This window comes from Quercus robur, chromosome 5, assembly GCF_932294415.1.
Source record: "Quercus robur chromosome 5, dhQueRobu3.1, whole genome shotgun sequence".
Taxonomy (NCBI): domain Eukaryota; kingdom Viridiplantae; phylum Streptophyta; class Magnoliopsida; order Fagales; family Fagaceae; genus Quercus; species Quercus robur.
In genome coordinates this window covers 33,424,437-33,449,270 of record NC_065538.1, presented here as the reverse complement: position 1 = coordinate 33,449,270, position 24,834 = coordinate 33,424,437, and the positions used below count along the sequence as shown (strand labels likewise).

General features: G+C 53.2%; 70 non-coding genes across 70 annotated transcripts; all 70 read left to right on the top strand.

Annotated features, from left to right (window-relative positions):
• The first annotated feature begins 85 nt into the window (after nt 1-85).
• On the top strand, nt 86-204 carry LOC126730836 (5S ribosomal RNA). Its single transcript, XR_007658100.1, has one exon. It is a non-coding gene; the product is annotated as a 5S ribosomal RNA (ribosomal RNA).
• Nucleotides 205-439: 235 nt separating this feature from the next.
• LOC126730480 (5S ribosomal RNA) lies at nt 440-558 on the top strand. The gene has a single exon (XR_007657754.1). It is a non-coding gene; the product is annotated as a 5S ribosomal RNA (ribosomal RNA).
• Nucleotides 559-793: 235 nt separating this feature from the next.
• LOC126731206 (5S ribosomal RNA) lies at nt 794-912 on the top strand. Its single transcript, XR_007658461.1, has one exon. It is a non-coding gene; the product is annotated as a 5S ribosomal RNA (ribosomal RNA).
• A 235-nt stretch (nt 913-1,147) lies between these two features.
• On the top strand, nt 1,148-1,266 carry LOC126731324 (5S ribosomal RNA). Its single transcript, XR_007658573.1, has one exon. It is a non-coding gene; the product is annotated as a 5S ribosomal RNA (ribosomal RNA).
• A 235-nt stretch (nt 1,267-1,501) lies between these two features.
• On the top strand, nt 1,502-1,620 carry LOC126730479 (5S ribosomal RNA). The gene has a single exon (XR_007657753.1). It is a non-coding gene; the product is annotated as a 5S ribosomal RNA (ribosomal RNA).
• Nucleotides 1,621-1,855: 235 nt separating this feature from the next.
• LOC126731205 (5S ribosomal RNA) lies at nt 1,856-1,974 on the top strand. The gene has a single exon (XR_007658460.1). It is a non-coding gene; the product is annotated as a 5S ribosomal RNA (ribosomal RNA).
• Nucleotides 1,975-2,209: 235 nt separating this feature from the next.
• Nucleotides 2,210-2,328, top strand: LOC126730478 (5S ribosomal RNA). Its single transcript, XR_007657752.1, has one exon. It is a non-coding gene; the product is annotated as a 5S ribosomal RNA (ribosomal RNA).
• A 235-nt stretch (nt 2,329-2,563) lies between these two features.
• LOC126730477 (5S ribosomal RNA) lies at nt 2,564-2,682 on the top strand. The gene has a single exon (XR_007657751.1). It is a non-coding gene; the product is annotated as a 5S ribosomal RNA (ribosomal RNA).
• Nucleotides 2,683-2,918: 236 nt separating this feature from the next.
• LOC126731204 (5S ribosomal RNA) lies at nt 2,919-3,037 on the top strand. Its single transcript, XR_007658459.1, has one exon. It is a non-coding gene; the product is annotated as a 5S ribosomal RNA (ribosomal RNA).
• A 235-nt stretch (nt 3,038-3,272) lies between these two features.
• On the top strand, nt 3,273-3,391 carry LOC126730476 (5S ribosomal RNA). Its single transcript, XR_007657750.1, has one exon. It is a non-coding gene; the product is annotated as a 5S ribosomal RNA (ribosomal RNA).
• A 235-nt stretch (nt 3,392-3,626) lies between these two features.
• LOC126730475 (5S ribosomal RNA) lies at nt 3,627-3,745 on the top strand. The gene has a single exon (XR_007657749.1). It is a non-coding gene; the product is annotated as a 5S ribosomal RNA (ribosomal RNA).
• Nucleotides 3,746-3,980: 235 nt separating this feature from the next.
• LOC126730474 (5S ribosomal RNA) lies at nt 3,981-4,099 on the top strand. Its single transcript, XR_007657748.1, has one exon. It is a non-coding gene; the product is annotated as a 5S ribosomal RNA (ribosomal RNA).
• Nucleotides 4,100-4,334: 235 nt separating this feature from the next.
• LOC126730473 (5S ribosomal RNA) lies at nt 4,335-4,453 on the top strand. The gene has a single exon (XR_007657747.1). It is a non-coding gene; the product is annotated as a 5S ribosomal RNA (ribosomal RNA).
• Nucleotides 4,454-4,688: 235 nt separating this feature from the next.
• Nucleotides 4,689-4,807, top strand: LOC126731203 (5S ribosomal RNA). Its single transcript, XR_007658458.1, has one exon. It is a non-coding gene; the product is annotated as a 5S ribosomal RNA (ribosomal RNA).
• Nucleotides 4,808-5,043: 236 nt separating this feature from the next.
• On the top strand, nt 5,044-5,162 carry LOC126730472 (5S ribosomal RNA). Its single transcript, XR_007657746.1, has one exon. It is a non-coding gene; the product is annotated as a 5S ribosomal RNA (ribosomal RNA).
• A 235-nt stretch (nt 5,163-5,397) lies between these two features.
• LOC126730471 (5S ribosomal RNA) lies at nt 5,398-5,516 on the top strand. Its single transcript, XR_007657745.1, has one exon. It is a non-coding gene; the product is annotated as a 5S ribosomal RNA (ribosomal RNA).
• Nucleotides 5,517-5,752: 236 nt separating this feature from the next.
• On the top strand, nt 5,753-5,871 carry LOC126731202 (5S ribosomal RNA). Its single transcript, XR_007658457.1, has one exon. It is a non-coding gene; the product is annotated as a 5S ribosomal RNA (ribosomal RNA).
• Nucleotides 5,872-6,106: 235 nt separating this feature from the next.
• LOC126730469 (5S ribosomal RNA) lies at nt 6,107-6,225 on the top strand. Its single transcript, XR_007657743.1, has one exon. It is a non-coding gene; the product is annotated as a 5S ribosomal RNA (ribosomal RNA).
• Nucleotides 6,226-6,460: 235 nt separating this feature from the next.
• On the top strand, nt 6,461-6,579 carry LOC126730468 (5S ribosomal RNA). The gene has a single exon (XR_007657742.1). It is a non-coding gene; the product is annotated as a 5S ribosomal RNA (ribosomal RNA).
• A 235-nt stretch (nt 6,580-6,814) lies between these two features.
• LOC126731419 (5S ribosomal RNA) lies at nt 6,815-6,933 on the top strand. The gene has a single exon (XR_007658666.1). It is a non-coding gene; the product is annotated as a 5S ribosomal RNA (ribosomal RNA).
• A 235-nt stretch (nt 6,934-7,168) lies between these two features.
• Nucleotides 7,169-7,287, top strand: LOC126730467 (5S ribosomal RNA). Its single transcript, XR_007657741.1, has one exon. It is a non-coding gene; the product is annotated as a 5S ribosomal RNA (ribosomal RNA).
• Nucleotides 7,288-7,522: 235 nt separating this feature from the next.
• Nucleotides 7,523-7,641, top strand: LOC126730466 (5S ribosomal RNA). Its single transcript, XR_007657740.1, has one exon. It is a non-coding gene; the product is annotated as a 5S ribosomal RNA (ribosomal RNA).
• A 235-nt stretch (nt 7,642-7,876) lies between these two features.
• On the top strand, nt 7,877-7,995 carry LOC126730465 (5S ribosomal RNA). Its single transcript, XR_007657739.1, has one exon. It is a non-coding gene; the product is annotated as a 5S ribosomal RNA (ribosomal RNA).
• Nucleotides 7,996-8,230: 235 nt separating this feature from the next.
• LOC126731201 (5S ribosomal RNA) lies at nt 8,231-8,349 on the top strand. Its single transcript, XR_007658456.1, has one exon. It is a non-coding gene; the product is annotated as a 5S ribosomal RNA (ribosomal RNA).
• Nucleotides 8,350-8,584: 235 nt separating this feature from the next.
• LOC126730464 (5S ribosomal RNA) lies at nt 8,585-8,703 on the top strand. Its single transcript, XR_007657738.1, has one exon. It is a non-coding gene; the product is annotated as a 5S ribosomal RNA (ribosomal RNA).
• Nucleotides 8,704-8,938: 235 nt separating this feature from the next.
• LOC126730463 (5S ribosomal RNA) lies at nt 8,939-9,057 on the top strand. The gene has a single exon (XR_007657737.1). It is a non-coding gene; the product is annotated as a 5S ribosomal RNA (ribosomal RNA).
• Nucleotides 9,058-9,292: 235 nt separating this feature from the next.
• LOC126731200 (5S ribosomal RNA) lies at nt 9,293-9,411 on the top strand. Its single transcript, XR_007658455.1, has one exon. It is a non-coding gene; the product is annotated as a 5S ribosomal RNA (ribosomal RNA).
• Nucleotides 9,412-9,646: 235 nt separating this feature from the next.
• On the top strand, nt 9,647-9,765 carry LOC126730462 (5S ribosomal RNA). Its single transcript, XR_007657736.1, has one exon. It is a non-coding gene; the product is annotated as a 5S ribosomal RNA (ribosomal RNA).
• A 235-nt stretch (nt 9,766-10,000) lies between these two features.
• LOC126730461 (5S ribosomal RNA) lies at nt 10,001-10,119 on the top strand. Its single transcript, XR_007657735.1, has one exon. It is a non-coding gene; the product is annotated as a 5S ribosomal RNA (ribosomal RNA).
• Nucleotides 10,120-10,354: 235 nt separating this feature from the next.
• On the top strand, nt 10,355-10,473 carry LOC126731199 (5S ribosomal RNA). Its single transcript, XR_007658454.1, has one exon. It is a non-coding gene; the product is annotated as a 5S ribosomal RNA (ribosomal RNA).
• A 235-nt stretch (nt 10,474-10,708) lies between these two features.
• On the top strand, nt 10,709-10,827 carry LOC126730460 (5S ribosomal RNA). Its single transcript, XR_007657734.1, has one exon. It is a non-coding gene; the product is annotated as a 5S ribosomal RNA (ribosomal RNA).
• Nucleotides 10,828-11,062: 235 nt separating this feature from the next.
• On the top strand, nt 11,063-11,181 carry LOC126731197 (5S ribosomal RNA). The gene has a single exon (XR_007658452.1). It is a non-coding gene; the product is annotated as a 5S ribosomal RNA (ribosomal RNA).
• Nucleotides 11,182-11,416: 235 nt separating this feature from the next.
• LOC126730458 (5S ribosomal RNA) lies at nt 11,417-11,535 on the top strand. Its single transcript, XR_007657732.1, has one exon. It is a non-coding gene; the product is annotated as a 5S ribosomal RNA (ribosomal RNA).
• A 235-nt stretch (nt 11,536-11,770) lies between these two features.
• Nucleotides 11,771-11,889, top strand: LOC126731196 (5S ribosomal RNA). The gene has a single exon (XR_007658451.1). It is a non-coding gene; the product is annotated as a 5S ribosomal RNA (ribosomal RNA).
• A 235-nt stretch (nt 11,890-12,124) lies between these two features.
• LOC126730835 (5S ribosomal RNA) lies at nt 12,125-12,243 on the top strand. Its single transcript, XR_007658099.1, has one exon. It is a non-coding gene; the product is annotated as a 5S ribosomal RNA (ribosomal RNA).
• Nucleotides 12,244-12,478: 235 nt separating this feature from the next.
• On the top strand, nt 12,479-12,597 carry LOC126730457 (5S ribosomal RNA). Its single transcript, XR_007657731.1, has one exon. It is a non-coding gene; the product is annotated as a 5S ribosomal RNA (ribosomal RNA).
• Nucleotides 12,598-12,832: 235 nt separating this feature from the next.
• On the top strand, nt 12,833-12,951 carry LOC126731195 (5S ribosomal RNA). The gene has a single exon (XR_007658450.1). It is a non-coding gene; the product is annotated as a 5S ribosomal RNA (ribosomal RNA).
• Nucleotides 12,952-13,186: 235 nt separating this feature from the next.
• LOC126731323 (5S ribosomal RNA) lies at nt 13,187-13,305 on the top strand. Its single transcript, XR_007658572.1, has one exon. It is a non-coding gene; the product is annotated as a 5S ribosomal RNA (ribosomal RNA).
• Nucleotides 13,306-13,540: 235 nt separating this feature from the next.
• Nucleotides 13,541-13,659, top strand: LOC126730456 (5S ribosomal RNA). Its single transcript, XR_007657730.1, has one exon. It is a non-coding gene; the product is annotated as a 5S ribosomal RNA (ribosomal RNA).
• Nucleotides 13,660-13,894: 235 nt separating this feature from the next.
• LOC126731194 (5S ribosomal RNA) lies at nt 13,895-14,013 on the top strand. Its single transcript, XR_007658449.1, has one exon. It is a non-coding gene; the product is annotated as a 5S ribosomal RNA (ribosomal RNA).
• A 236-nt stretch (nt 14,014-14,249) lies between these two features.
• Nucleotides 14,250-14,368, top strand: LOC126730455 (5S ribosomal RNA). The gene has a single exon (XR_007657729.1). It is a non-coding gene; the product is annotated as a 5S ribosomal RNA (ribosomal RNA).
• A 235-nt stretch (nt 14,369-14,603) lies between these two features.
• LOC126730454 (5S ribosomal RNA) lies at nt 14,604-14,722 on the top strand. Its single transcript, XR_007657728.1, has one exon. It is a non-coding gene; the product is annotated as a 5S ribosomal RNA (ribosomal RNA).
• Nucleotides 14,723-14,957: 235 nt separating this feature from the next.
• On the top strand, nt 14,958-15,076 carry LOC126731193 (5S ribosomal RNA). The gene has a single exon (XR_007658448.1). It is a non-coding gene; the product is annotated as a 5S ribosomal RNA (ribosomal RNA).
• A 235-nt stretch (nt 15,077-15,311) lies between these two features.
• Nucleotides 15,312-15,430, top strand: LOC126730453 (5S ribosomal RNA). Its single transcript, XR_007657727.1, has one exon. It is a non-coding gene; the product is annotated as a 5S ribosomal RNA (ribosomal RNA).
• A 235-nt stretch (nt 15,431-15,665) lies between these two features.
• On the top strand, nt 15,666-15,784 carry LOC126730452 (5S ribosomal RNA). The gene has a single exon (XR_007657726.1). It is a non-coding gene; the product is annotated as a 5S ribosomal RNA (ribosomal RNA).
• A 235-nt stretch (nt 15,785-16,019) lies between these two features.
• On the top strand, nt 16,020-16,138 carry LOC126730451 (5S ribosomal RNA). Its single transcript, XR_007657725.1, has one exon. It is a non-coding gene; the product is annotated as a 5S ribosomal RNA (ribosomal RNA).
• A 235-nt stretch (nt 16,139-16,373) lies between these two features.
• On the top strand, nt 16,374-16,492 carry LOC126730450 (5S ribosomal RNA). Its single transcript, XR_007657724.1, has one exon. It is a non-coding gene; the product is annotated as a 5S ribosomal RNA (ribosomal RNA).
• Nucleotides 16,493-16,727: 235 nt separating this feature from the next.
• On the top strand, nt 16,728-16,846 carry LOC126731191 (5S ribosomal RNA). Its single transcript, XR_007658447.1, has one exon. It is a non-coding gene; the product is annotated as a 5S ribosomal RNA (ribosomal RNA).
• A 235-nt stretch (nt 16,847-17,081) lies between these two features.
• Nucleotides 17,082-17,200, top strand: LOC126730449 (5S ribosomal RNA). The gene has a single exon (XR_007657723.1). It is a non-coding gene; the product is annotated as a 5S ribosomal RNA (ribosomal RNA).
• A 235-nt stretch (nt 17,201-17,435) lies between these two features.
• LOC126730446 (5S ribosomal RNA) lies at nt 17,436-17,554 on the top strand. Its single transcript, XR_007657721.1, has one exon. It is a non-coding gene; the product is annotated as a 5S ribosomal RNA (ribosomal RNA).
• Nucleotides 17,555-17,789: 235 nt separating this feature from the next.
• Nucleotides 17,790-17,908, top strand: LOC126731190 (5S ribosomal RNA). The gene has a single exon (XR_007658446.1). It is a non-coding gene; the product is annotated as a 5S ribosomal RNA (ribosomal RNA).
• A 235-nt stretch (nt 17,909-18,143) lies between these two features.
• Nucleotides 18,144-18,262, top strand: LOC126730445 (5S ribosomal RNA). Its single transcript, XR_007657720.1, has one exon. It is a non-coding gene; the product is annotated as a 5S ribosomal RNA (ribosomal RNA).
• Nucleotides 18,263-18,497: 235 nt separating this feature from the next.
• LOC126730444 (5S ribosomal RNA) lies at nt 18,498-18,616 on the top strand. The gene has a single exon (XR_007657719.1). It is a non-coding gene; the product is annotated as a 5S ribosomal RNA (ribosomal RNA).
• A 235-nt stretch (nt 18,617-18,851) lies between these two features.
• Nucleotides 18,852-18,970, top strand: LOC126731189 (5S ribosomal RNA). The gene has a single exon (XR_007658445.1). It is a non-coding gene; the product is annotated as a 5S ribosomal RNA (ribosomal RNA).
• A 235-nt stretch (nt 18,971-19,205) lies between these two features.
• Nucleotides 19,206-19,324, top strand: LOC126730443 (5S ribosomal RNA). The gene has a single exon (XR_007657718.1). It is a non-coding gene; the product is annotated as a 5S ribosomal RNA (ribosomal RNA).
• Nucleotides 19,325-19,559: 235 nt separating this feature from the next.
• On the top strand, nt 19,560-19,678 carry LOC126730442 (5S ribosomal RNA). Its single transcript, XR_007657717.1, has one exon. It is a non-coding gene; the product is annotated as a 5S ribosomal RNA (ribosomal RNA).
• Nucleotides 19,679-19,913: 235 nt separating this feature from the next.
• LOC126731188 (5S ribosomal RNA) lies at nt 19,914-20,032 on the top strand. Its single transcript, XR_007658444.1, has one exon. It is a non-coding gene; the product is annotated as a 5S ribosomal RNA (ribosomal RNA).
• Nucleotides 20,033-20,267: 235 nt separating this feature from the next.
• On the top strand, nt 20,268-20,386 carry LOC126730440 (5S ribosomal RNA). The gene has a single exon (XR_007657715.1). It is a non-coding gene; the product is annotated as a 5S ribosomal RNA (ribosomal RNA).
• Nucleotides 20,387-20,621: 235 nt separating this feature from the next.
• Nucleotides 20,622-20,740, top strand: LOC126730439 (5S ribosomal RNA). Its single transcript, XR_007657714.1, has one exon. It is a non-coding gene; the product is annotated as a 5S ribosomal RNA (ribosomal RNA).
• A 235-nt stretch (nt 20,741-20,975) lies between these two features.
• On the top strand, nt 20,976-21,094 carry LOC126730438 (5S ribosomal RNA). Its single transcript, XR_007657713.1, has one exon. It is a non-coding gene; the product is annotated as a 5S ribosomal RNA (ribosomal RNA).
• Nucleotides 21,095-21,329: 235 nt separating this feature from the next.
• LOC126731187 (5S ribosomal RNA) lies at nt 21,330-21,448 on the top strand. The gene has a single exon (XR_007658443.1). It is a non-coding gene; the product is annotated as a 5S ribosomal RNA (ribosomal RNA).
• A 235-nt stretch (nt 21,449-21,683) lies between these two features.
• Nucleotides 21,684-21,802, top strand: LOC126730437 (5S ribosomal RNA). Its single transcript, XR_007657712.1, has one exon. It is a non-coding gene; the product is annotated as a 5S ribosomal RNA (ribosomal RNA).
• Nucleotides 21,803-22,037: 235 nt separating this feature from the next.
• LOC126730436 (5S ribosomal RNA) lies at nt 22,038-22,156 on the top strand. The gene has a single exon (XR_007657711.1). It is a non-coding gene; the product is annotated as a 5S ribosomal RNA (ribosomal RNA).
• A 235-nt stretch (nt 22,157-22,391) lies between these two features.
• On the top strand, nt 22,392-22,510 carry LOC126731185 (5S ribosomal RNA). The gene has a single exon (XR_007658441.1). It is a non-coding gene; the product is annotated as a 5S ribosomal RNA (ribosomal RNA).
• A 235-nt stretch (nt 22,511-22,745) lies between these two features.
• LOC126730434 (5S ribosomal RNA) lies at nt 22,746-22,864 on the top strand. Its single transcript, XR_007657709.1, has one exon. It is a non-coding gene; the product is annotated as a 5S ribosomal RNA (ribosomal RNA).
• Nucleotides 22,865-23,099: 235 nt separating this feature from the next.
• On the top strand, nt 23,100-23,218 carry LOC126730433 (5S ribosomal RNA). The gene has a single exon (XR_007657708.1). It is a non-coding gene; the product is annotated as a 5S ribosomal RNA (ribosomal RNA).
• A 235-nt stretch (nt 23,219-23,453) lies between these two features.
• On the top strand, nt 23,454-23,572 carry LOC126731184 (5S ribosomal RNA). Its single transcript, XR_007658440.1, has one exon. It is a non-coding gene; the product is annotated as a 5S ribosomal RNA (ribosomal RNA).
• A 235-nt stretch (nt 23,573-23,807) lies between these two features.
• LOC126730431 (5S ribosomal RNA) lies at nt 23,808-23,926 on the top strand. Its single transcript, XR_007657707.1, has one exon. It is a non-coding gene; the product is annotated as a 5S ribosomal RNA (ribosomal RNA).
• Nucleotides 23,927-24,161: 235 nt separating this feature from the next.
• Nucleotides 24,162-24,280, top strand: LOC126730430 (5S ribosomal RNA). The gene has a single exon (XR_007657706.1). It is a non-coding gene; the product is annotated as a 5S ribosomal RNA (ribosomal RNA).
• A 235-nt stretch (nt 24,281-24,515) lies between these two features.
• LOC126731183 (5S ribosomal RNA) lies at nt 24,516-24,634 on the top strand. Its single transcript, XR_007658439.1, has one exon. It is a non-coding gene; the product is annotated as a 5S ribosomal RNA (ribosomal RNA).
• The last annotated feature ends 200 nt before the right edge of the window (nt 24,635-24,834 follow it).

The following is a 24,834-nucleotide window of genomic DNA, read 5'->3' as shown; positions in this document are numbered from 1 at the left end:
AATGCCCTCGGGCTGCAGCTCCCTGGTGTTAGAGTGCATCGCTGCATTCGGATCCTTTATAAGGATTTAACGCGCTTATGCTGATGGGTGCGATCATACCAACACTAATGCACCGGATCCCATCAGAACTCCGCAGTTAAGCGTGTTTGGGCGAGAGTAGTACTAGGATGGGTGACCTCCTGGGAAGTCCTCGTTTTGCACCCCTCTCTTTTTCTTCGGATTTTTTTTTTTTGTCGCCGGGCTTACCGTTTACGGCGGTCCAGCACGCTCGCTTCGTAGGCTTAGTCTGCCCCAGGCCAAAAATACGAGCCGCTGATCTCGTTTTGGGTGCTGATTTGGTGGCGGCGATCTGGAAATGCCCTCGGGCTGCAGCTCCCTGGTGTTAGAGTGCATCGCTGCATTCGGATCCTTTATAAGGATTTAACGCGCTTATGCTGATGGGTGCGATCATACCAACACTAATGCACCGGATCCCATCAGAACTCCGCAGTTAAGCGTGTTTGGGCGAGAGTAGTACTAGGATGGGTGACCTCCTGGGAAGTCCTCGTGTTGCACCCCTCTCTTTTTCTTCGGATTTTTTTTTTTTGTCGCCGGGCTTACCGTTTACGGCGGTCCAGCACGCTCGCTTCGTAGGCTTAGTCTGCCCCAGGCCAAAAATACGAGCCGCTGATCTCGTTTTGGGTGCTGATTTGGTGGCGGCGATCTGGAAATGCCCTCGGGCTGCAGCTCCCTGGTGTTAGAGTCCATCGCTGCATTCGGATCCTTTATAAGGATTTAACGCGCTTATGCTGATGGGTGCGATCATACCAACACTAATGCACCGGATCCCATCAGAACTCCGCAGTTAAGCGTGTTTGGGCGAGAGTAGTACTAGGATGGGTGACCTCCGGGGAAGTCCTCGTGTTGCACCCCTCTCTTTTTCTTCGGATTTTTTTTTTTTGTCGCCGGGCTTACCGTTTACGGCGGTCCAGCACGCTCGCTTCGTAGGCTTAGTCTGCCCCAGGCCAAAAATACGAGCCGCTGATCTCGTTTTGGGTGCTGATTTGGTGGCGGCGATCTGGAAATGCCCTCGGGCTGCAGCTCCCTGGTGTTAGAGTGCATCGCTGCATTCGGATCCTTTATAAGGATTTAACGCGCTTATGCTGATGGGTGCGATCATACCAACACTAATGCACCGGATCCCATCAGAACTCCGCAGTTAAGCGCGTTTGGGCGAGAGTAGTACTAGGATGGGTGACCTCCTGGGAAGTCCTCGTGTTGCACCCCTCTCTTTTTCTTCGGATTTTTTTTTTTTGTCGCCGGGCTTACCGTTTACGGCGGTCCAGCACGCTCGCTTCGTAGGCTTAGTCTGCCCCAGGCCAAAAATACGAGCCGCTGATCTCGTTTTGGGTGCTGATTTGGTGGCGGCGATCTGGAAATGCCCTCGGGCTGCAGCTCCCTGGTGTTAGAGTGCATCGCTGCATTCGGATCCTTTATAAGGATTTAACGCGCTTATGCTGATGGGTGCGATCATACCAACACTAATGCACCGGATCCCATCAGAACTCCGCAGTTAAGCGTGTTTGGGCGAGAGTAGTACTAGGATGGGTGACCTCCTGGGAAGTCCTCGTGTTGCACCCCTCTCTTTTTCTTCGGATTTTCTTTTTTTGTCGCCGGGCTTACCGTTTACGGCGGTCCAGCACGCTCGCTTCGTAGGCTTAGTCTGCCCCAGGCCAAAAATACGAGCCGCTGATCTCGTTTTGGGTGCTGATTTGGTGGCGGCGATCTGGAAATGCCCTCGGGCTGCAGCTCCCTGGTGTTAGAGTCCATCGCTGCATTCGGATCCTTTATAAGGATTTAACGCGCTTATGCTGATGGGTGCGATCATACCAACACTAATGCACCGGATCCCATCAGAACTCCGCAGTTAAGCGTGTTTGGGCGAGAGTAGTACTAGGATGGGTGACCTCCGGGGAAGTCCTCGTGTTGCACCCCTCTCTTTTTCTTCGGATTTTTTTTTTTTGTCGCCGGGCTTACCGTTTACGGCGGTCCAGCACGCTCGCTTCGTAGGCTTAGTCTGCCCCAGGCCAAAAATACGAGCCGCTGATCTCGTTTTGGGTGCTGATTTGGTGGCGGCGATCTGGAAATGCCCTCGGGCTGCAGCTCCCTGGTGTTAGAGTGCATCGCTGCATTCGGATCCTTTATAAGGATTTAACGCGCTTATGCTGATGGGTGCGATCATACCAACACTAATGCACCGGATCCCATCAGAACTCCGCAGTTAAGCGTGTTTGGGCGAGAGTAGTACTAGGATGGGTGACCTCCTGGGAAGTCCTCGTGTTGCACCCCTCTCTTTTTCTTCGGATTTTTTTTTTTTGTCGCCGGGCTTACCGTTTACGGCGGTCCAGCACGCTCGCTTCGTAGGCTTAGTCTGCCCCAGGCCAAAAATACGAGCCGCTGATCTCGTTTTGGGTGCTGATTTGGTGGCGGCGATCTGGAAATGCCCTCGGGCTGCAGCTCCCTGGTGTTAGAGTGCATCGCTGCATTCGGATCCTTTATAAGGATTTAACGCGCTTATGCTGATGGGTGCGATCATACCAACACTAATGCACCGGATCCCATCAGAACTCCGCAGTTAAGCGTGTTTGGGCGAGAGTAGTACTAGGATGGGTGACCTCCTGGGAAGTCCTCGTGTTGCACCCCTCTCTTTTTCTTCGGATTTTTTTTTTTTTGTCGCCGGGCTTACCGTTTACGGCGGTCCAGCACGCTCGCTTCGTAGGCTTAGTCTGCCCCAGGCCAAAAATACGAGCCGCTGATCTCGTTTTGGGTGCTGATTTGGTGGCGGCGATCTGGAAATGCCCTCGGGCTGCAGCTCCCTGGTGTTAGAGTCCATCGCTGCATTCGGATCCTTTATAAGGATTTAACGCGCTTATGCTGATGGGTGCGATCATACCAACACTAATGCACCGGATCCCATCAGAACTCCGCAGTTAAGCGTGTTTGGGCGAGAGTAGTACTAGGATGGGTGACCTCCGGGGAAGTCCTCGTGTTGCACCCCTCTCTTTTTCTTCGGATTTTTTTTTTTTGTCGCCGGGCTTACCGTTTACGGCGGTCCAGCACGCTCGCTTCGTAGGCTTAGTCTGCCCCAGGCCAAAAATACGAGCCGCTGATCTCGTTTTGGGTGCTGATTTGGTGGCGGCGATCTGGAAATGCCCTCGGGCTGCAGCTCCCTGGTGTTAGAGTGCATCGCTGCATTCGGATCCTTTATAAGGATTTAACGCGCTTATGCTGATGGGTGCGATCATACCAACACTAATGCACCGGATCCCATCAGAACTCCGCAGTTAAGCGTGTTTGGGCGAGAGTAGTACTAGGATGGGTGACCTCCTGGGAAGTCCTCGTGTTGCACCCCTCTCTTTTTCTTCGGATTTTTTTTTTTTGTCGCCGGGCTTACCGTTTACGGCGGTCCAGCACGCTCGCTTCGTAGGCTTAGTCTGCCCCAGGCCAAAAATACGAGCCGCTGATCTCGTTTTGGGTGCTGATTTGGTGGCGGCGATCTGGAAATGCCCTCGGGCTGCAGCTCCCTGGTGTTAGAGTGCATCGCTGCATTCGGATCCTTTATAAGGATTTAACGCGCTTATGCTGATGGGTGCGATCATACCAACACTAATGCACCGGATCCCATCAGAACTCCGCAGTTAAGCGTGTTTGGGCGAGAGTAGTACTAGGATGGGTGACCTCCTGGGAAGTCCTCGTGTTGCACCCCTCTCTTTTTCTTCGGATTTTTTTTTTTTGTCGCCGGGCTTACCGTTTACGGCGGTCCAGCACGCTCGCTTCGTAGGCTTAGTCTGCCCCAGGCCAAAAATACGAGCCGCTGATCTCGTTTTGGGTGCTGATTTGGTGGCGGCGATCTGGAAATGCCCTCGGGCTGCAGCTCCCTGGTGTTAGAGTGCATCGCTACATTCGGATCCTTTATAAGGATTTAACGCGCTTATGCTGATGGGTGCGATCATACCAACACTAATGCACCGGATCCCATCAGAACTCCGCAGTTAAGCGTGTTTGGGCGAGAGTAGTACTAGGATGGGTGACCTCCTGGGAAGTCCTCGTGTTGCACCCCTCTCTTTTTCTTCGGATTTTTTTTTTTTGTCGCCGGGCTTACCGTTTACGGCGGTCCAGCACGCTCGCTTCGTAGGCTTAGTCTGCCCCAGGCCAAAAATACGAGCCGCTGATCTCGTTTTGGGTGCTGATTTGGTGGCGGCGATCTGGAAATGCCCTCGGGCTGCAGCTCCCTGGTGTTAGAGTGCATCGCTGCATTCGGATCCTTTATAAGGATTTAACGCGCTTATGCTGATGGGTGCGATCATACCAACACTAATGCACCGGATCCCATCAGAACTCCGCAGTTAAGCGTGTTTGGGCGAGAGTAGTACTAGGATGGGTGACCTCCTGGGAAGTCCTCGTGTTGCACCCCTCTCTTTTTCTTCGGATTTTTTTTTTTTGTCGCCGGGCTTACCGTTTACGGCGGTCCAGCACGCTCGCTTCGTAGGCTTAGTCTGCCCCAGGCCAAAAATACGAGCCGCTGATCTCGTTTTGGGTGCTGATTTGGTGGCGGCGATCTGGAAATGCCCTCGGGCTGCAGCTCCCTGGTGTTAGAGTCCATCGCTGCATTCGGATCCTTTATAAGGATTTAACGCGCTTATGCTGATGGGTGCGATCATACCAACACTAATGCACCGGATCCCATCAGAACTCCGCAGTTAAGCGTGTTTGGGCGAGAGTAGTACTAGGATGGGTGACCTCCGGGGAAGTCCTCGTGTTGCACCCCTCTCTTTTTCTTCGGATTTTTTTTTTTTTGTCGCCGGGCTTACCGTTTACGGCGGTCCAGCACGCTCGCTTCGTAGGCTTAGTCTGCCCCAGGCCAAAAATACGAGCCGCTGATCTCGTTTTGGGTGCTGATTTGGTGGCGGCGATCTGGAAATGCCCTCGGGCTGCAGCTCCCTGGTGTTAGAGTGCATCGCTGCATTCGGATCCTTCATAAGGATTTAACGCGCTTATGCTGATGGGTGCGATCATACCAACACTAATGCACCGGATCCCATCAGAACTCCGCAGTTAAGCGTGTTTGGGCGAGAGTAGTACTAGGATGGGTGACCTCCTGGGAAGTCCTCGTGTTGCACCCCTCTCTTTTTCTTCGGATTTTTTTTTTTTGTCGCCGGGCTTACCGTTAACGGCGGTCCAGCACGCTCGCTTCGTAGGCTTAGTCTGCCCCAGGCCAAAAATACGAGCCGCTGATCTCGTTTTGGGTGCTGATTTGGTGGCGGCGATCTGGAAATGCCCTCGGGCTGCAGCTCCCTGGTGTTAGAGTGCATCGCTGCATTCGGATCCTTTATAAGGATTTAACGCGCTTATGCTGATGGGTGCGATCATACCAACACTAATGCACCGGATCCCATCAGAACTCCGCAGTTAAGCGTGTTTGGGCGAGAGTAGTACTAGGATGGGTGACCTCCTGGGAAGTCCTCGTGTTGCACCCCTCTCTTTTTCTTCGGATTTTTTTTTTTTTGTCGCCGGGCTTACCGTTTACGGCGGTCCAGCACGCTCGCTTCGTAGGCTTAGTCTGCCCCAGGCCAAAAATACGAGCCGCTGATCTCGTTTTGGGTGCTGATTTGGTGGCGGCGATCTGGAAATGCCCTCGGGCTGCAGCTCCCTGGTGTTAGAGTCCATCGCTGCATTCGGATCCTTTATAAGGATTTAACGCGCTTATGCTGATGGGTGCGATCATACCAACACTAATGCACCGGATCCCATCAGAACTCCGCAGTTAAGCGTGTTTGGGCGAGAGTAGTACTAGGATGGGTGACCTCCGGGGAAGTCCTCGTGTTGCACCCCTCTCTTTTTCTTCGGATTTTTTTTTTTTGTCGCCGGGCTTACCGTTTACGGCGGTCCAGCACGCTCGCTTCGTAGGCTTAGTCTGCCCCAGGCCAAAAATACGAGCCGCTGATCTCGTTTTGGGTGCTGATTTGGTGGCGGCGATCTGGAAATGCCCTCGGGCTGCAGCTCCCTGGTGTTAGAGTGCATCGCTGCATTCGGATCCTTTATAAGGATTTAACGCGCTTATGCTGATGGGTGCGATCATACCAACACTAATGCACCGGATCCCATCAGAACTCCGCAGTTAAGCGTGTTTGGGCGAGAGTAGTACTAGGATGGGTGACCTCCTGGGAAGTCCTCGTGTTGCACCCCTCTCTTTTTCTTCGGATTTTTTTTTTTTGTCGCCGGGCTTACCGTTTACGGCGGTCCAGCACGCTCGCTTCGTAGGCTTAGTCTGCCCCAGGCCAAAAATACGAGCCGCTGATCTCGTTTTGGGTGCTGATTTGGTGGCGGCGATCTGGAAATGCCCTCGGGCTGCAGCTCCCTGGTGTTAGAGTGCATCGCTGCATTCGGATCCTTTATAAGGATTTAACGCGCTTATGCTGATGGGTGCGATCATACCAACACTAATGCACCGGATCCCATCAGAACTCCGCAGTTAAGCGTGTTTGGGCGAGAGTAGTACTAGGATGGGTGACCTCCTGGGAAGTCCTCGTGTTGCACCCCTCTCTTTTTCTTCGGATTTTTTTTTTTTGTCGCCGGGCTTACCGTTTACGGCGGTCCAGCACGCTCGCTTCGTAGGCTTAGTCTGCCCCAGGCCAAAAATACGAGCCGCTGATCTCGTTTTGGGTGCTGATTTGGTGGCGGCGATCTGGAAATGCCCTCGGGCTGCAGCTCCCTGGTGTTAGAGTCCATCGCTGCATTCGGATCCTTTATAAGGATTTAACGCGCTTATGCTGATGGGTGCGATCATACCAACACTAATGCACCGGATCCCATCAGAACTCCGCAGTTAAGCGTGTTTGGGCGAGAGTAGTACTAGGTTGGGTGACCTCCGGGGAAGTCCTCGTGTTGCACCCCTCTCTTTTTCTTCGGATTTTTTTTTTTTGTCGCCGGGCTTACCGTTTACGGCGGTCCAGCACGCTCGCTTCGTAGGCTTAGTCTGCCCCAGGCCAAAAATACGAGCCGCTGATCTCGTTTTGGGTGCTGATTTGGTGGCGGCGATCTGGAAATGCCCTCGGGCTGCAGCTCCCTGGTGTTAGAGTGCATCGCTGCATTCGGATCCTTTATAAGGATTTAACGCGCTTATGCTGATGGGTGCGATCATACCAACACTAATGCACCGGATCCCATCAGAACTCCGCAGTTAAGCGTGTTTGGGCGAGAGTAGTACTAGGATGGGTGACCTCCTGGGAAGTCCTCGTGTTGCACCCCTCTCTTTTTCTTCGGATTTTTTTTTTTTGTCGCCGGGCTTACCGTTTACGGCGGTCCAGCACGCTCGCTTCGTAGGCTTAGTCTGCCCCAGGCCAAAAATACGAGCCGCTGATCTCGTTTTGGGTGCTGATTTGGTGGCGGCGATCTGGAAATGCCCTCGGGCTGCAGCTCCCTGGTGTTAGAGTGCATCGCTGCATTCGGATCCTTTATAAGGATTTAACGCGCTTATGCTGATGGGTGCGATCATACCAACACTAATGCACCGGATCCCATCAGAACTCCGCAGTTAAGCGTGTTTGGGCGAGAGTAGTACTAGGATGGGTGACCTCCTGGGAAGTCCTCGTGTTGCACCCCTCTCTTTTTCTTCGGATTTTTTTTTTTTGTCGCCGGGCTTACCGTTTACGGCGGTCCAGCACGCTCGCTTCGTAGGCTTAGTCTGCCCCAGGCCAAAAATACGAGCCGCTGATCTCGTTTTGGGTGCTGATTTGGTGGCGGCGATCTGGAAATGCCCTCGGGCTGCAGCTCCCTGGTGTTAGAGTCCATCGCTGCATTCGGATCCTTTATAAGGATTTAACGCGCTTATGCTGATGGGTGCGATCATACCAACACTAATGCACCGGATCCCATCAGAACTCCGCAGTTAAGCGTGTTTGGGCGAGAGTAGTACTAGGATGGGTGACCTCCTGGGAAGTCCTCGTGTTGCACCCCTCTCTTTTTCTTCGGATTTTTTTTTTTTGTCGCCGGGCTTACCGTTTACGGCGGTCCAGCACGCTCGCTTCGTAGGCTTAGTCTGCCCCAGGCCAAAAATACGAGCCGCTGATCTCGTTTTGGGTGCTGATTTGGTGGCGGCGATCTGGAAATGCCCTCGGGCTGCAGCTCCCTGGTGTTAGAGTCCATCGCTGCATTCGGATCCTTTATAAGGATTTAACGCGCTTATGCTGATGGGTGCGATCATACCAACACTAATGCACCGGATCCCATCAGAACTCCGCAGTTAAGCGTGTTTGGGCGAGAGTAGTACTAGGATGGGTGACCTCCGGGGAAGTCCTCGTGTTGCACCCCTCTCTTTTTCTTCGGATTTTTTTTTTTTGTCGCCGGGCTTACCGTTTACGGCGGTCCAGCACGCTCGCTTCGTAGGCTTAGTCTGCCCCAGGCCAAAAATACGAGCCGCTGATCTCGTTTTGGGTGCTGATTTGGTGGCGGCGATCTGGAAATGCCCTCGGGCTGCAGCTCCCTGGTGTTAGAGTGCATCGCTGCATTCGGATCCTTTATAAGGATTTAACGCGCTTATGCTGATGGGTGCGATCATACCAACACTAATGCACCGGATCCCATCAGAACTCCGCAGTTAAGCGTGTTTGGGCGAGAGTAGTACTAGGATGGGTGACCTCCTGGGAAGTCCTCGTGTTGCACCCCTCTCTTTTTCTTCGGATTTTTTTTTTTTGTCGCCGGGCTTACCGTTTACGGCGGTCCAGCACGCTCGCTTCGTAGGCTTAGTCTGCCCCAGGCCAAAAATACGAGCCGCTGATCTCGTTTTGGGTGCTGATTTGGTGGCGGCGATCTGGAAATGCCCTCGGGCTGCAGCTCCCTGGTGTTAGAGTGCATCGCTGCATTCGGATCCTTTATAAGGATTTAACGCGCTTATGCTGATGGGTGCGATCATACCAACACTAATGCACCGGATCCCATCAGAACTCCGCAGTTAAGCGTGTTTGGGCGAGAGTAGTACTAGGATGGGTGACCTCCTGGGAAGTCCTCGTGTTGCACCCCTCTCTTTTTCTTCGGATTTTTTTTTTTTGTCGCCGGGCTTACCGTTTACGGCGGTCCAGCACGCTCGCTTCGTAGGCTTAGTCTGCCCCAGGCCAAAAATACGAGCCGCTGATCTCGTTTTGGGTGCTGATTTGGTGGCGGCGATCTGGAAATGCCCTCGGGCTGCAGCTCCCTGGTGTTAGAGTCCATCGCTGCATTCGGATCCTTTATAAGGATTTAACGCGCTTATGCTGATGGGTGCGATCATACCAACACTAATGCACCGGATCCCATCAGAACTCCGCAGTTAAGCGTGTTTGGGCGAGAGTAGTACTAGGATGGGTGACCTCCGGGGAAGTCCTCGTGTTGCACCCCTCTCTTTTTCTTCGGATTTTTTTTTTTTGTCGCCGGGCTTACCGTTTACGGCAGTCCAGCACGCTCGCTTCGTAGGCTTAGTCTGCCCCAGGCCAAAAATACGAGCCGCTGATCTCGTTTTGGGTGCTGATTTGGTGGCGGCGATCTGGAAATGCCCTCGGGCTGCAGCTCCCTGGTGTTAGAGTGCATCGCTGCATTCGGATCCTTTATAAGGATTTAACGCGCTTATGCTGATGGGTGCGATCATACCAACACTAATGCACCGGATCCCATCAGAACTCCGCAGTTAAGCGTGTTTGGGCGAGAGTAGTACTAGGATGGGTGACCTCCTGGGAAGTCCTCGTGTTGCACCCCTCTCTTTTTCTTCGGATTTTTTTTTTTTGTCGCCGGGCTTACCGTTTACGGCGGTCCAGCACGCTCGCTTCGTAGGCTTAGTCTGCCCCAGGCCAAAAATACGAGCCGCTGATCTCGTTTTGGGTGCTGATTTGGTGGCGGCGATCTGGAAATGCCCTCGGGCTGCAGCTCCCTGGTGTTAGAGTGCATCGCTGCATTCGGATCCTTTATAAGGATTTAACGCGCTTATGCTGATGGGTGCGATCATACCAACACTAATGCACCGGATCCCATCAGAACTCCGCAGTTAAGCGTGTTTGGGCGAGAGTAGTACTAGGATGGGTGACCTCCTGGGAAGTCCTCGTGTTGCACCCCTCTCTTTTTCTTCGGATTTTTTTTTTTTGTCGCCGGGCTTACCGTTTACGGCGGTCCAGCACGCTCGCTTCGTAGGCTTAGTCTGCCCCAGGCCAAAAATACGAGCCGCTGATCTCGTTTTGGGTGCTGATTTGGTGGCGGCGATCTGGAAATGCCCTCGGGCTGCAGCTCCCTGGTGTTAGAGTCCATCGCTGCATTCGGATCCTTTATAAGGATTTAACGCGCTTATGCTGATGGGTGCGATCATACCAACACTAATGCACCGGATCCCATCAGAACTCCGCAGTTAAGCGTGTTTGGGCGAGAGTAGTACTAGGATGGGTGACCTCCGGGGAAGTCCTCGTGTTGCACCCCTCTCTTTTTCTTCGGATTTTTTTTTTTTGTCGCCGGGCTTACCGTTTACGGCAGTCCAGCACGCTCGCTTCGTAGGCTTAGTCTGCCCCAGGCCAAAAATACGAGCCGCTGATCTCGTTTTGGGTGCTGATTTGGTGGCGGCGATCTGGAAATGCCCTCGGGCTGCAGCTCCCTGGTGTTAGAGTGCATCGCTGCATTCGGATCCTTTATAAGGATTTAACGCGCTTATGCTGATGGGTGCGATCATACCAACACTAATGCACCGGATCCCATCAGAACTCCGCAGTTAAGCGTGTTTGGGCGAGAGTAGTACTAGGATGGGTGACCTCCTGGGAAGTCCTCGTGTTGCACCCCTCTCTTTTTCTTCGGATTTTTTTTTTTTGTCGCCGGGCTTACCGTTTACGGCGGTCCAGCACGCTCGCTTCGTAGGCTTAGTCTGCCCCAGGCCAAAAATACGAGCCGCTGATCTCGTTTTGGGTGCTGATTTGGTGGCGGCGATCTGGAAATGCCCTCGGGCTGCAGCTCCCTGGTGTTAGAGTGCATCGCTGCATTCGGATCCTTTATAAGGATTTAACGCGCTTATGCTGATGGGTGCGATCATACCAACACTAATGCACCGGATCCCATCAGAACTCCGCAGTTAAGCGTGTTTGGGCGAGAGTAGTACTAGGATGGGTGACCTCCGGGGAAGTCCTCGTGTTGCACCCCTCTCTTTTTCTTCGGATTTTTTTTTTTTGTCGCCGGGCTTACCGTTTACGGCGGTCCAGCACGCTCGCTTCGTAGGCTTAGTCTGCCCCAGGCCAAAAATACGAGCCGCTGATCTCGTTTTGGGTGCTGATTTGGTGGCGGCGATCTGGAAATGCCCTCGGGCTGCAGCTCCCTGGTGTTAGAGTCCATCGCTGCATTCGGATCCTTTATAAGGATTTAACGCGCTTATGCTGATGGGTGCGATCATACCAACACTAATGCACCGGATCCCATCAGAACTCCGCAGTTAAGCGTGTTTGGGCGAGAGTAGTACTAGGATGGGTGACCTCCTGGGAAGTCCTCGTGTTGCACCCCTCTCATTTTCTTCGGATTTTTTTTTTTTGTCGCCGGGCTTACCGTTTACGGCGGTCCAGCACGCTCGCTTCGTAGGCTTAGTCTGCCCCAGGCCAAAAATACGAGCCGCTGATCTCGTTTTGGGTGCTGATTTGGTGGCGGCGATCTGGAAATGCCCTCGGGCTGCAGCTCCCTGGTGTTAGAGTCCATCGCTGCATTCGGATCCTTTATAAGGATTTAACGCGCTTATGCTGATGGGTGCGATCATACCAACACTAATGCACCGGATCCCATCAGAACTCCGCAGTTAAGCGTGTTTGGGCGAGAGTAGTACTAGGATGGGTGACCTCCGGGGAAGTCCTCGTGTTGCACCCCTCTCTTTTTCTTCGGATTTTTTTTTTTTGTCGCCGGGCTTACCGTTTACGGCGGTCCAGCACGCTCGCTTCGTAGGCTTAGTCTGCCCCAGGCCAAAAATACGAGCCGCTGATCTCGTTTTGGGTGCTGATTTGGTGGCGGCGATCTGGAAATGCCCTCGGGCTGCAGCTCCCTGGTGTTAGAGTGCATCGCTGCATTCGGATCCTTTATAAGGATTTAACGCGCTTATGCTGATGGGTGCGATCATACCAACACTAATGCACCGGATCCCATCAGAACTCCGCAGTTAAGCGTGTTTGGGCGAGAGTAGTACTAGGATGGGTGACCTCCTGGGAAGTCCTCGTTTTGCACCCCTCTCTTTTTCTTCGGATTTTTTTTTTTTGTCGCCGGGCTTACCGTTTACGGCGGTCCAGCACGCTCGCTTCGTAGGCTTAGTCTGCCCCAGGCCAAAAATACGAGCCGCTGATCTCGTTTTGGGTGCTGATTTGGTGGCGGCGATCTGGAAATGCCCTCGGGCTGCAGCTCCCTGGTGTTAGAGTGCATCGCTGCATTCGGATCCTTTATAAGGATTTAACGCGCTTATGCTGATGGGTGCGATCATACCAACACTAATGCACCGGATCCCATCAGAACTCCGCAGTTAAGCGTGTTTGGGCGAGAGTAGTACTAGGATGGGTGACCTCCTGGGAAGTCCTCGTGTTGCACCCCTCTCTTTTTCTTCGGATTTTTTTTTTTTGTCGCCGGGCTTACCGTTTACGGCGGTCCAGCACGCTCGCTTCGTAGGCTTAGTCTGCCCCAGGCCAAAAATACGAGCCGCTGATCTCGTTTTGGGTGCTGATTTGGTGGCGGCGATCTGGAAATGCCCTCGGGCTGCAGCTCCCTGGTGTTAGAGTCCATCGCTGCATTCGGATCCTTTATAAGGATTTAACGCGCTTATGCTGATGGGTGCGATCATACCAACACTAATGCACCGGATCCCATCAGAACTCCGCAGTTAAGCGTGTTTGGGCGAGAGTAGTACTAGGATGGGTGACCTCCGGGGAAGTCCTCGTGTTGCACCCCTCTCTTTTTCTTCGGATTTTTTTTTTTTGTCGCCGGGCTTACCGTTTACGGCGGTCCAGCACGCTCGCTTCGTAGGCTTAGTCTGCCCCAGGCCAAAAATACGAGCCGCTGATCTCGTTTTGGGTGCTGATTTGGTGGCGGCGATCTGGAAATGCCCTCGGGCTGCAGCTCCCTGGTGTTAGAGTGCATCGCTGCATTCGGATCCTTTATAAGGATTTAACGCGCTTATGCTGATGGGTGCGATCATACCAACACTAATGCACCGGATCCCATCAGAACTCCGCAGTTAAGCGCGTTTGGGCGAGAGTAGTACTAGGATGGGTGACCTCCTGGGAAGTCCTCGTGTTGCACCCCTCTCTTTTTCTTCGGATTTTTTTTTTTTGTCGCCGGGCTTACCGTTTACGGCGGTCCAGCACGCTCGCTTCGTAGGCTTAGTCTGCCCCAGGCCAAAAATACGAGCCGCTGATCTCGTTTTGGGTGCTGATTTGGTGGCGGCGATCTGGAAATGCCCTCGGGCTGCAGCTCCCTGGTGTTAGAGTGCATCGCTGCATTCGGATCCTTTATAAGGATTTAACGCGCTTATGCTGATGGGTGCGATCATACCAACACTAATGCACCGGATCCCATCAGAACTCCGCAGTTAAGCGTGTTTGGGCGAGAGTAGTACTAGGATGGGTGACCTCCTGGGAAGTCCTCGTGTTGCACCCCTCTCTTTTTCTTCGGATTTTCTTTTTTTGTCGCCGGGCTTACCGTTTACGGCGGTCCAGCACGCTCGCTTCGTAGGCTTAGTCTGCCCCAGGCCAAAAATACGAGCCGCTGATCTCGTTTTGGGTGCTGATTTGGTGGCGGCGATCTGGAAATGCCCTCGGGCTGCAGCTCCCTGGTGTTAGAGTCCATCGCTGCATTCGGATCCTTTATAAGGATTTAACGCGCTTATGCTGATGGGTGCGATCATACCAACACTAATGCACCGGATCCCATCAGAACTCCGCAGTTAAGCGTGTTTGGGCGAGAGTAGTACTAGGATGGGTGACCTCCGGGGAAGTCCTCGTGTTGCACCCCTCTCTTTTTCTTCGGATTTTTTTTTTTTTGTCGCCGGGCTTACCGTTTACGGCGGTCCAGCACGCTCGCTTCGTAGGCTTAGTCTGCCCCAGGCCAAAAATACGAGCCGCTGATCTCGTTTTGGGTGCTGATTTGGTGGCGGCGATCTGGAAATGCCCTCGGGCTGCAGCTCCCTGGTGTTAGAGTGCATCGCTGCATTCGGATCCTTTATAAGGATTTAACGCGCTTATGCTGATGGGTGCGATCATACCAACACTAATGCACCGGATCCCATCAGAACTCCGCAGTTAAGCGTGTTTGGGCGAGAGTAGTACTAGGATGGGTGACCTCCTGGGAAGTCCTCGTGTTGCACCCCTCTCTTTTTCTTCGGATTTTTTTTTTTTGTCGCCGGGCTTACCGTTTACGGCGGTCCAGCACGCTCGCTTCGTAGGCTTAGTCTGCCCCAGGCCAAAAATACGAGCCGCTGATCTCGTTTTGGGTGCTGATTTGGTGGCGGCGATCTGGAAATGCCCTCGGGCTGCAGCTCCCTGGTGTTAGAGTGCATCGCTGCATTCGGATCCTTTATAAGGATTTAACGCGCTTATGCTGATGGGTGCGATCATACCAACACTAATGCACCGGATCCCATCAGAACTCCGCAGTTAAGCGTGTTTGGGCGAGAGTAGTACTAGGATGGGTGACCTCCTGGGAAGTCCTCGTGTTGCACCCCTCTCTTTTTCTTCGGATTTTTTTTTTTTGTCGCCGGGCTTACCGTTTACGGCGGTCCAGCACGCTCGCTTCGTAGGCTTAGTCTGCCCCAGGCCAAAAATACGAGCCGCTGATCTCGTTTTGGGTGCTGATTTGGTGGCGGCGATCTGGAAATGCCCTCGGGCTGCAGCTCCCTGGTGTTAGAGTCCATCGCTGCATTCGGATCCTTTATAAGGATTTAACGCGCTTATGCTGATGGGTGCGATCATACCAACACTAATGCACCGGATCCCATCAGAACTCCGCAGTTAAGCGTGTTTGGGCGAGAGTAGTACTAGGATGGGTGACCTCCGGGGAAGTCCTCGTGTTGCACCCCTCTCTTTTTCTTCGGATTTTTTTTTTTTGTCGCCGGGCTTACCGTTTACGGCGGTCCAGCACGCTCGCTTCGTAGGCTTAGTCTGCCCCAGGCCAAAAATACGAGCCGCTGATCTCGTTTTGGGTGCTGATTTGGTGGCGGCGATCTGGAAATGCCCTCGGGCTGCAGCTCCCTGGTGTTAGAGTGCATCGCTGCATTCGGATCCTTTATAAGGATTTAACGCGCTTATGCTGATGGGTGCGATCATACCAACACTAATGCACCGGATCCCATCAGAACTCCGCAGTTAAGCGTGTTTGGGCGAGAGTAGTACTAGGATGGGTGACCTCCTGGGAAGTCCTCGTGTTGCACCCCTCTCTTTTTCTTCGGATTTTTTTTTTTTGTCGCCGGGCTTACCGTTTACGGCGGTCCAGCACGCTCGCTTCGTAGGCTTAGTCTGCCCCAGGCCAAAAATACGAGCCGCTGATCTCGTTTTGGGTGCTGATTTGGTGGCGGCGATCTGGAAATGCCCTCGGGCTGCAGCTCCCTGGTGTTAGAGTGCATCGCTGCATTCGGATCCTTTATAAGGATTTAACGCGCTTATGCTGATGGGTGCGATCATACCAACACTAATGCACCGGATCCCATCAGAACTCCGCAGTTAAGCGTGTTTGGGCGAGAGTAGTACTAGGATGGGTGACCTCCTGGGAAGTCCTCGTGTTGCACCCCTCTCTTTTTCTTCGGATTTTTTTTTTTTGTCGCCGGGCTTACCGTTTACGGCGGTCCAGCACGCTCGCTTCGTAGGCTTAGTCTGCCCCAGGCCAAAAATACGAGCCGCTGATCTCGTTTTGGGTGCTGATTTGGTGGCGGCGATCTGGAAATGCCCTCGGGCTGCAGCTCCCTGGTGTTAGAGTGCATCGCTGCATTCGGATCCTTTATAAGGATTTAACGCGCTTATGCTGATGGGTGCGATCATACCAACACTAATGCACCGGATCCCATCAGAACTCCGCAGTTAAGCGTGTTTGGGCGAGAGTAGTACTAGGATGGGTGACCTCCTGGGAAGTCCTCGTGTTGCACCCCTCTCTTTTTCTTCGGATTTTTTTTTTTTGTCGCCGGGCTTACCGTTTACGGCGGTCCAGCACGCTCGCTTCGTAGGCTTAGTCTGCCCCAGGCCAAAAATACGAGCCGCTGATCTCGTTTTGGGTGCTGATTTGGTGGCGGCGATCTGGAAATGCCCTCGGGCTGCAGCTCCCTGGTGTTAGAGTGCATCGCTGCATTCGGATCCTTTATAAGGATTTAACGCGCTTATGCTGATGGGTGCGATCATACCAACACTAATGCACCGGATCCCATCAGAACTCCGCAGTTAAGCGTGTTTGGGCGAGAGTAGTACTAGGATGGGTGACCTCCTGGGAAGTCCTCGTGTTGCACCCCTCTCTTTTTCTTCGGATTTTTTTTTTTTGTCGCCGGGCTTACCGTTTACGGCGGTCCAGCACGCTCGCTTCGTAGGCTTAGTCTGCCCCAGGCCAAAAATACGAGCCGCTGATCTCGTTTTGGGTGCTGATTTGGTGGCGGCGATCTGGAAATGCCCTCGGGCTGCAGCTCCCTGGTGTTAGAGTCCATCGCTGCATTCGGATCCTTTATAAGGATTTAACGCGCTTATGCTGATGGGTGCGATCATACCAACACTAATGCACCGGATCCCATCAGAACTCCGCAGTTAAGCGTGTTTGGGCGAGAGTAGTACTAGGATGGGTGACCTCCGGGGAAGTCCTCGTGTTGCACCCCTCTCTTTTTCTTCGGATTTTTTTTTTTTGTCGCCGGGCTTACCGTTTACGGCGGTCCAGCACGCTCGCTTCGTAGGCTTAGTCTGCCCCAGGCCAAAAATACGAGCCGCTGATCTCGTTTTGGGTGCTGATTTGGTGGCGGCGATCTGGAAATGCCCTCGGGCTGCAGCTCCCTGGTGTTAGAGTGCATCGCTGCATTCGGATCCTTTATAAGGATTTAACGCGCTTATGCTGATGGGTGCGATCATACCAACACTAATGCACCGGATCCCATCAGAACTCCGCAGTTAAGCGTGTTTGGGCGAGAGTAGTACTAGGATGGGTGACCTCCTGGGAAGTCCTCGTGTTGCACCCCTCTCTTTTTCTTCGGATTTTTTTTTTTTGTCGCCGGGCTTACCGTTTACGGCGGTCCAGCACGCTCGCTTCGTAGGCTTAGTCTGCCCCAGGCCAAAAATACGAGCCGCTGATCTCGTTTTGGGTGCTGATTTGGTGGCGGCGATCTGGAAATGCCCTCGGGCTGCAGCTCCCTGGTGTTAGAGTGCATCGCTGCATTCGGATCCTTTATAAGGATTTAACGCGCTTATGCTGATGGGTGCGATCATACCAACACTAATGCACCGGATCCCATCAGAACTCCGCAGTTAAGCGTGTTTGGGCGAGAGTAGTACTAGGATGGGTGACCTCCTGGGAAGTCCTCGTGTTGCACCCCTCTCTTTTTCTTCGGATTTTTTTTTTTTGTCGCCGGGCTTACCGTTTACGGCGGTCCAGCACGCTCGCTTCGTAGGCTTAGTCTGCCCCAGGCCAAAAATACGAGCCGCTGATCTCGTTTTGGGTGCTGATTTGGTGGCGGCGATCTGGAAATGCCCTCGGGCTGCAGCTCCCTGGTGTTAGAGTCCATCGCTGCATTCGGATCCTTTATAAGGATTTAACGCGCTTATGCTGATGGGTGCGATCATACCAACACTAATGCACCGGATCCCATCAGAACTCCGCAGTTAAGCGTGTTTGGGCGAGAGTAGTACTAGGATGGGTGACCTCCGGGGAAGTCCTCGTGTTGCACCCCTCTCTTTTTCTTCGGATTTTTTTTTTTTGTCGCCGGGCTTACCGTTTACGGCGGTCCAGCACGCTCGCTTCGTAGGCTTAGTCTGCCCCAGGCCAAAAATACGAGCCGCTGATCTCGTTTTGGGTGCTGATTTGGTGGCGGCGATCTGGAAATGCCCTCGGGCTGCAGCTCCCTGGTGTTAGAGTGCATCGCTGCATTCGGATCCTTTATAAGGATTTAACGCGCTTATGCTGATGGGTGCGATCATACCAACACTAATGCACCGGATCCCATCAGAACTCCGCAGTTAAGCGTGTTTGGGCGAGAGTAGTACTAGGATGGGTGACCTCCTGGGAAGTCCTCGTGTTGCACCCCTCTCTTTTTCTTCGGATTTTTTTTTTTTGTCGCCGGGCTTACCGTTTACGGCGGTCCAGCACGCTCGCTTCGTAGGCTTAGTCTGCCCCAGGCCAAAAATACGAGCCGCTGATCTCGTTTTGGGTGCTGATTTGGTGGCGGCGATCTGGAAATGCCCTCGGGCTGCAGCTCCCTGGTGTTAGAGTGCATCGCTGCATTCGGATCCTTTATAAGGATTTAACGCGCTTATGCTGATGGGTGCGATCATACCAACACTAATGCACCGGATCCCATCAGAACTCCGCAGTTAAGCGTGTTTGGGCGAGAGTAGTACTAGGATGGGTGACCTCCTGGGAAGTCCTCGTGTTGCACCCCTCTCTTTTTCTTCGGATTTTTTTTTTTTTTCGCCGGGCTTACCGTTTACGGCGGTCCAGCACGCTCGCTTCGTAGGCTTAGTCTGCCCCAGGCCAAAAATACGAGCCGCTGATCTCGTTTTGGGTGCTGATTTGGTGGCGGCGATCTGGAAATGCCCTCGGGCTGCAGCTCCCTGGTGTTAGAGTCCATCGCTGCATTCGGATCCTTTATAAGGATTTAACGCGCTTATGCTGATGGGTGCGATCATACCAACACTAATGCACCGGATCCCATCAGAACTCCGCAGTTAAGCGTGTTTGGGCGAGAGTAGTACTAGGATGGGTGACCTCCGGGGAAGTCCTCGTGTTGCACCCCTCTCTTTTTCTTCGGATTTTTTTTTTTTGTCGCCGGGCTTACCGTTTACGGCGGTCCAGCACGCTCGCTTCGTAGGCTTAGTCTGCCCCAGGCCAAAAATACGAGCCGCTGATCTCGTTTTGGGTGCTGATTTGGTGGCGGCGATCTGGAAATGCCCTCGGGCTGCAGCTCCCTGGTGTTAGAGTGCATCGCTGCATTCGGATCCTTTATAAGGATTTAACGCGCTTATGCTGATGGGTGCGATCATACCAACACTAATGCACCGGATCCCATCAGAACTCCGCAGTTAAGCGTGTTTGGGCGAGAGTAGTACTAGGATGGGTGACCTCCTGGGAAGTCCTCGTGTTGCACCCCTCTCTTTTTCTTCGGATTTTTTTTTTTTGTCGCCGGGCTTACCGTTTACGGCGGTCCAGCACGCTCGCTTCGTAGGCTTAGTCTGCCCCAGGCCAAAAATACGAGCCGCTGATCTCGTTTTGGGTGCTGATTTGGTGGCGGCGATCTGGAAATGCCCTCGGGCTGCAGCTCCCTGGTGTTAGAGTGCATCGCTGCATTCGGATCCTTTATAAGGATTTAACGCGCTTATGCTGATGGGTGCGATCATACCAACACTAATGCACCGGATCCCATCAGAACTCCGCAGTTAAGCGTGTTTGGGCGAGAGTAGTACTAGGATGGGTGACCTCCTGGGAAGTCCTCGTGTTGCACCCCTCTCTTTTTCTTCGGATTTTTTTTTTTTGTCGCCAGGCTTACCGTTTACGGCGGTCCAGCACGCTCGCTTCGTAGGCTTAGTCTGCCCCAGGCCAAAAATACGAGCCGCTGATCTCGTTTTGGGTGCTGATTTGGTGGCGGCGATCTGGAAATGCCCTCGGGCTGCAGCTCCCTGGTGTTAGAGTCCATCGCTGCATTCGGATCCTTTATAAGGATTTAACGCGCTTATGCTGATGGGTGCGATCATACCAACACTAATGCACCGGATCCCATCAGAACTCCGCAGTTAAGCGTGTTTGGGCGAGAGTAGTACTAGGATGGGTGACCTCCGGGGAAGTCCTCGTGTTGCACCCCTCTCTTTTTCTTCGGATTTTTTTTTTTTGTCGCCGGGCTTACCGTTTACGGCGGTCCAGCACGCTCGCTTCGTAGGCTTAGTCTGCCCCAGGCCAAAAATACGAGCCGCTGATCTCGTTTTGGGTGCTGATTTGGTGGCGGCGATCTGGAAATGCCCTCGGGCTGCAGCTCCCTGGTGTTAGAGTGCATCGCTGCATTCGGATCCTTTATAAGGATTTAACGCGCTTATGCTGATGGGTGCGATCATACCAACACTAATGCACCGGATCCCATCAGAACTCCGCAGTTAAGCGTGTTTGGGCGAGAGTAGTACTAGGATGGGTGACCTCCTGGGAAGTCCTCGTGTTGCACCCCTCTCTTTTTCTTCGGATTTTTTTTTTTTGTCGCCGGGCTTACCGTTTACGGCGGTCCAGCACGCTCGCTTCGTAGGCTTAGTCTGCCCCAGGCCAAAAATACGAGCCGCTGATCTCGTTTTGGGTGCTGATTTGGTGGCGGCGATCTGGAAATGCCCTCGGGCTGCAGCTCCCTGGTTTTAGAGTGCATCGCTGCATTCGGATCCTTTATAAGGATTTAACGCGCTTATGCTGATGGGTGCGATCATACCAACACTAATGCACCGGATCCCATCAGAACTCCGCAGTTAAGCGTGTTTGGGCGAGAGTAGTACTAGGATGGGTGACCTCCTGGGAAGTCCTCGTGTTGCACCCCTCTCTTTTTCTTCGGATTTTTTTTTTTTGTCGCCGGGCTTACCGTTTACGGCGGTCCAGCACGCTCGCTTCGTAGGCTTAGTCTGCCCCAGGCCAAAAATACGAGCCGCTGATCTCGTTTTGGGTGCTGATTTGGTGGCGGCGATCTGGAAATGCCCTCGGGCTGCAGCTCCCTGGTGTTAGAGTCCATCGCTGCATTCGGATCCTTTATAAGGATTTAACGCGCTTATGCTGATGGGTGCGATCATACCAACACTAATGCACCGGATCCCATCAGAACTCCGCAGTTAAGCGTGTTTGGGCGAGAGTAGTACTAGGATGGGTGACCTCCTGGGAAGTCCTCGTGTTGCACCCCTCTCTTTTTCTTCGGATTTTTTTTTTTTGTCGCCGGGCTTACCGTTTACGGCGGTCCAGCACGCTCGCTTCGTAGGCTTAGTCTGCCCCAGGCCAAAAATACGAGCCGCTGATCTCGTTTTGGGTGCTGATTTGGTGGCGGCGATCTGGAAATGCCCTCGGGCTGCAGCTCCCTGGTGTTAGAGTCCATCGCTGCATTCGGATCCTTTATAAGGATTTAACGCGCTTATGCTGATGGGTGCGATCATACCAACACTAATGCACCGGATCCCATCAGAACTCCGCAGTTAAGCGTGTTTGGGCGAGAGTAGTACTAGGATGGGTGACCTCCGGGGAAGTCCTCGTGTTGCACCCCTCTCTTTTTCTTCGGATTTTTTTTTTTTGTCGCCGGGCTTACCGTTTACGGCGGTCCAGCACGCTCGCTTCGTAGGCTTAGTCTGCCCCAGGCCAAAAATACGAGCCGCTGATCGCGTTTTGGGTGCTGATTTGGTGGCGGCGATCTGGAAATGCCCTCGGGCTGCAGCTCCCTGGTGTTAGAGTGCATCGCTGCATTCGGATCCTTTATAAGGATTTAACGCGCTTATGCTGATGGGTGCGATCATACCAACACTAATGCACCGGATCCCATCAGAACTCCGCAGTTAAGCGTGTTTGGGCGAGAGTAGTACTAGGATGGGTGACCTCCTGGGAAGTCCTCGTGTTGCACCCCTCTCTTTTTCTTCGGATTTTTTTTTTTTGTCGCCGGGCTTACCGTTTACGGCGGTCCAGCACGCTCGCTTCGTAGGCTTAGTCTGCCCCAGGCCAAAAATACGAGCCGCTGATCTCGTTTTGGGTGCTGATTTGGTGGCGGCGATCTGGAAATGCCCTCGGGCTGCAGCTCCCTGGTGTTAGAGTGCATCGCTGCATTCGGATCCTTTATAAGGATTTAACGCGCTTATGCTGATGGGTGCGATCATACCAACACTAATGCACCGGATCCCATCAGAACTCCGCAGTTAAGCGTGTTTGGGCGAGAGTAGTACTAGGATGGGTGACCTCCTGGGAAGTCCTCGTGTTGCACCCCTCTCTTTTTCTTCGGATTTTTTTTTTTTGTCGCCGGGCTTACCGTTTACGGCGGTCCAGCACGCTCGCTTCGTAGGCTTAGTCTGCCCCAGGCCAAAAATACGAGCCGCTGATCTCGTTTTGGGTGCTGATTTGGTGGCGGCGATCTGGAAATGCCCTCGGGCTGCAGCTCCCTGGTGTTAGAGTCCATCGCTGCATTCGGATCCTTTATAAGGATTTAACGCGCTTATGCTGATGGGTGCGATCATACCAACACTAATGCACCGGATCCCATCAGAACTCCGCAGTTAAGCGTGTTTGGGCGAGAGTAGTACTAGGATGGGTGACCTCCGGGGAAGTCCTCGTGTTGCACCCCTCTCTTTTTCTTCGGATTTTTTTTTTTTGTCGCCGGGCTTACCGTTTACGGCAGTCCAGCACGCTCGCTTCGTAGGCTTAGTCTGCCCCAGGCCAAAAATACGAGCCGCTGATCTCGTTTTGGGTGCTGATTTGGTGGCGGCGATCTGGAAATGCCCTCGGGCTGCAGCTCCCTGGTGTTAGAGTGCATCGCTGCATTCGGATCCTTTATAAGGATTTAACGCGCTTATGCTGATGGGTGCGATCATACCAACACTAATGCACCGGATCCCATCAGAACTCCGCAGTTAAGCGTGTTTGGGCGAGAGTAGTACTAGGATGGGTGACCTCCTGGGAAGTCCTCGTGTTGCACCCCTCTCTTTTTCTTCGGATTTTTTTTTTTTGTCGCCGGGCTTACCGTTTACGGCGGTCCAGCACGCTCGCTTCGTAGGCTTAGTCTGCCCCAGGCCAAAAATACGAGCCGCTGATCTCGTTTTGGGTGCTGATTTGGTGGCGGCGATCTGGAAATGCCCTCGGGCTGCAGCTCCCTGGTGTTAGAGTGCATCGCTGCATTCGGATCCTTTATAAGGATTTAACGCGCTTATGCTGATGGGTGCGATCATACCAACACTAATGCACCGGATCCCATCAGAACTCCGCAGTTAAGCGTGTTTGGGCGAGAGTAGTACTAGGATGGGTGACCTCCTGGGAAGTCCTCGTGTTGCACCCCTCTCTTTTTCTTCGGATTTTTTTTTTTTGTCGCCGGGCTTACCGTTTACGGCGGTCCAGCACGCTCGCTTCGTAGGCTTAGTCTGCCCCAGGCCAAAAATACGAGCCGCTGATCTCGTTTTGGGTGCTGATTTGGTGGCGGCGATCTGGAAATGCCCTCGGGCTGCAGCTCCCTGGTGTTAGAGTCCATCGCTGCATTCGGATCCTTTATAAGGATTTAACGCGCTTATGCTGATGGGTGCGATCATACCAACACTAATGCACCGGATCCCATCAGAACTCCGCAGTTAAGCGTGTTTGGGCGAGAGTAGTACTAGGATGGGTGACCTCCGGGGAAGTCCTCGTGTTGCACCCCTCTCTTTTTCTTCGGATTTTTTTTTTTTGTCGCCGGGCTTACCGTTTACGGCGGTCCAGCACGCTCGCTTCGTAGGCTTAGTCTGCCCCAGGCCAAAAATACGAGCCGCTGATCTCGTTTTGGGTGCTGATTTGGTGGCGGCGATCTGGAAATGCCCTCGGGCTGCAGCTCCCTGGTGTTAGAGTGCATCGCTGCATTCGGATCCTTTATAAGGATTTAACGCGCTTATGCTGATGGGTGCGATCATACCAACACTAATGCACCGGATCCCATCAGAACTCCGCAGTTAAGCGTGTTTGGGCGAGAGTAGTACTAGGATGGGTGACCTCCTGGGAAGTCCTCGTGTTGCACCCCTCTCTTTTTCTTCGGATTTTTTTTTTTTGTCGCCGGGCTTACCGTTTACGGCGGTCCAGCACGCTCGCTTCGTAGGCTGAGTCTGCCCCAGGCCAAAAATACGAGCCGCTGATCTCGTTTTGGGTGCTGATTTGGTGGCGGCGATCTGGAAATGCCCTCGGGCTGCAGCTCCCTGGTGTTAGAGTGCATCGCTGCATTCGGATCCTTTATAAGGATTTAACGCGCTTATGCTGATGGGTGCGATCATACCAACACTAATGCACCGGATCCCATCAGAACTCCGCAGTTAAGCGTGTTTGGGCGAGAGTAGTACTAGGATGGGTGACCTCCTGGGAAGTCCTCGTGTTGCACCCCTCTCTTTTTCTTCGGATTTTCTTTTTTTGTCGCCGGGCTTACCGTTTACGGCGGTCCAGCACGCTCGCTTCGTAGGCTTAGTCTGCCCCAGGCCAAAAATACGAGCCGCTGATCTCGTTTTGGGTGCTGATTTGGTGGCGGCGATCTGGAAATGCCCTCGGGCTGCAGCTCCCTGGTGTTAGAGTCCATCGCTGCATTCGGATCCTTTATAAGGATTTAACGCGCTTATGCTGATGGGTGCGATCATACCAACACTAATGCACCGGATCCCATCAGAACTCCGCAGTTAAGCGTGTTTGGGCGAGAGTAGTACTAGGATGGGTGACCTCCGGGGAAGTCCTCGTGTTGCACCCCTCTCTTTTTCTTCGGATTTTTTTTTTTTGTCGCCGGGCTTACCGTTTACGGCGGTCCAGCACGCTCGCTTCGTAGGCTTAGTCTGCCCCAGGCCAAAAATACGAGCCGCTGATCTCGTTTTGGGTGCTGATTTGGTGGCGGCGATCTGGAAATGCCCTCGGGCTGCAGCTCCCTGGTGTTAGAGTGCATCGCTGCATTCG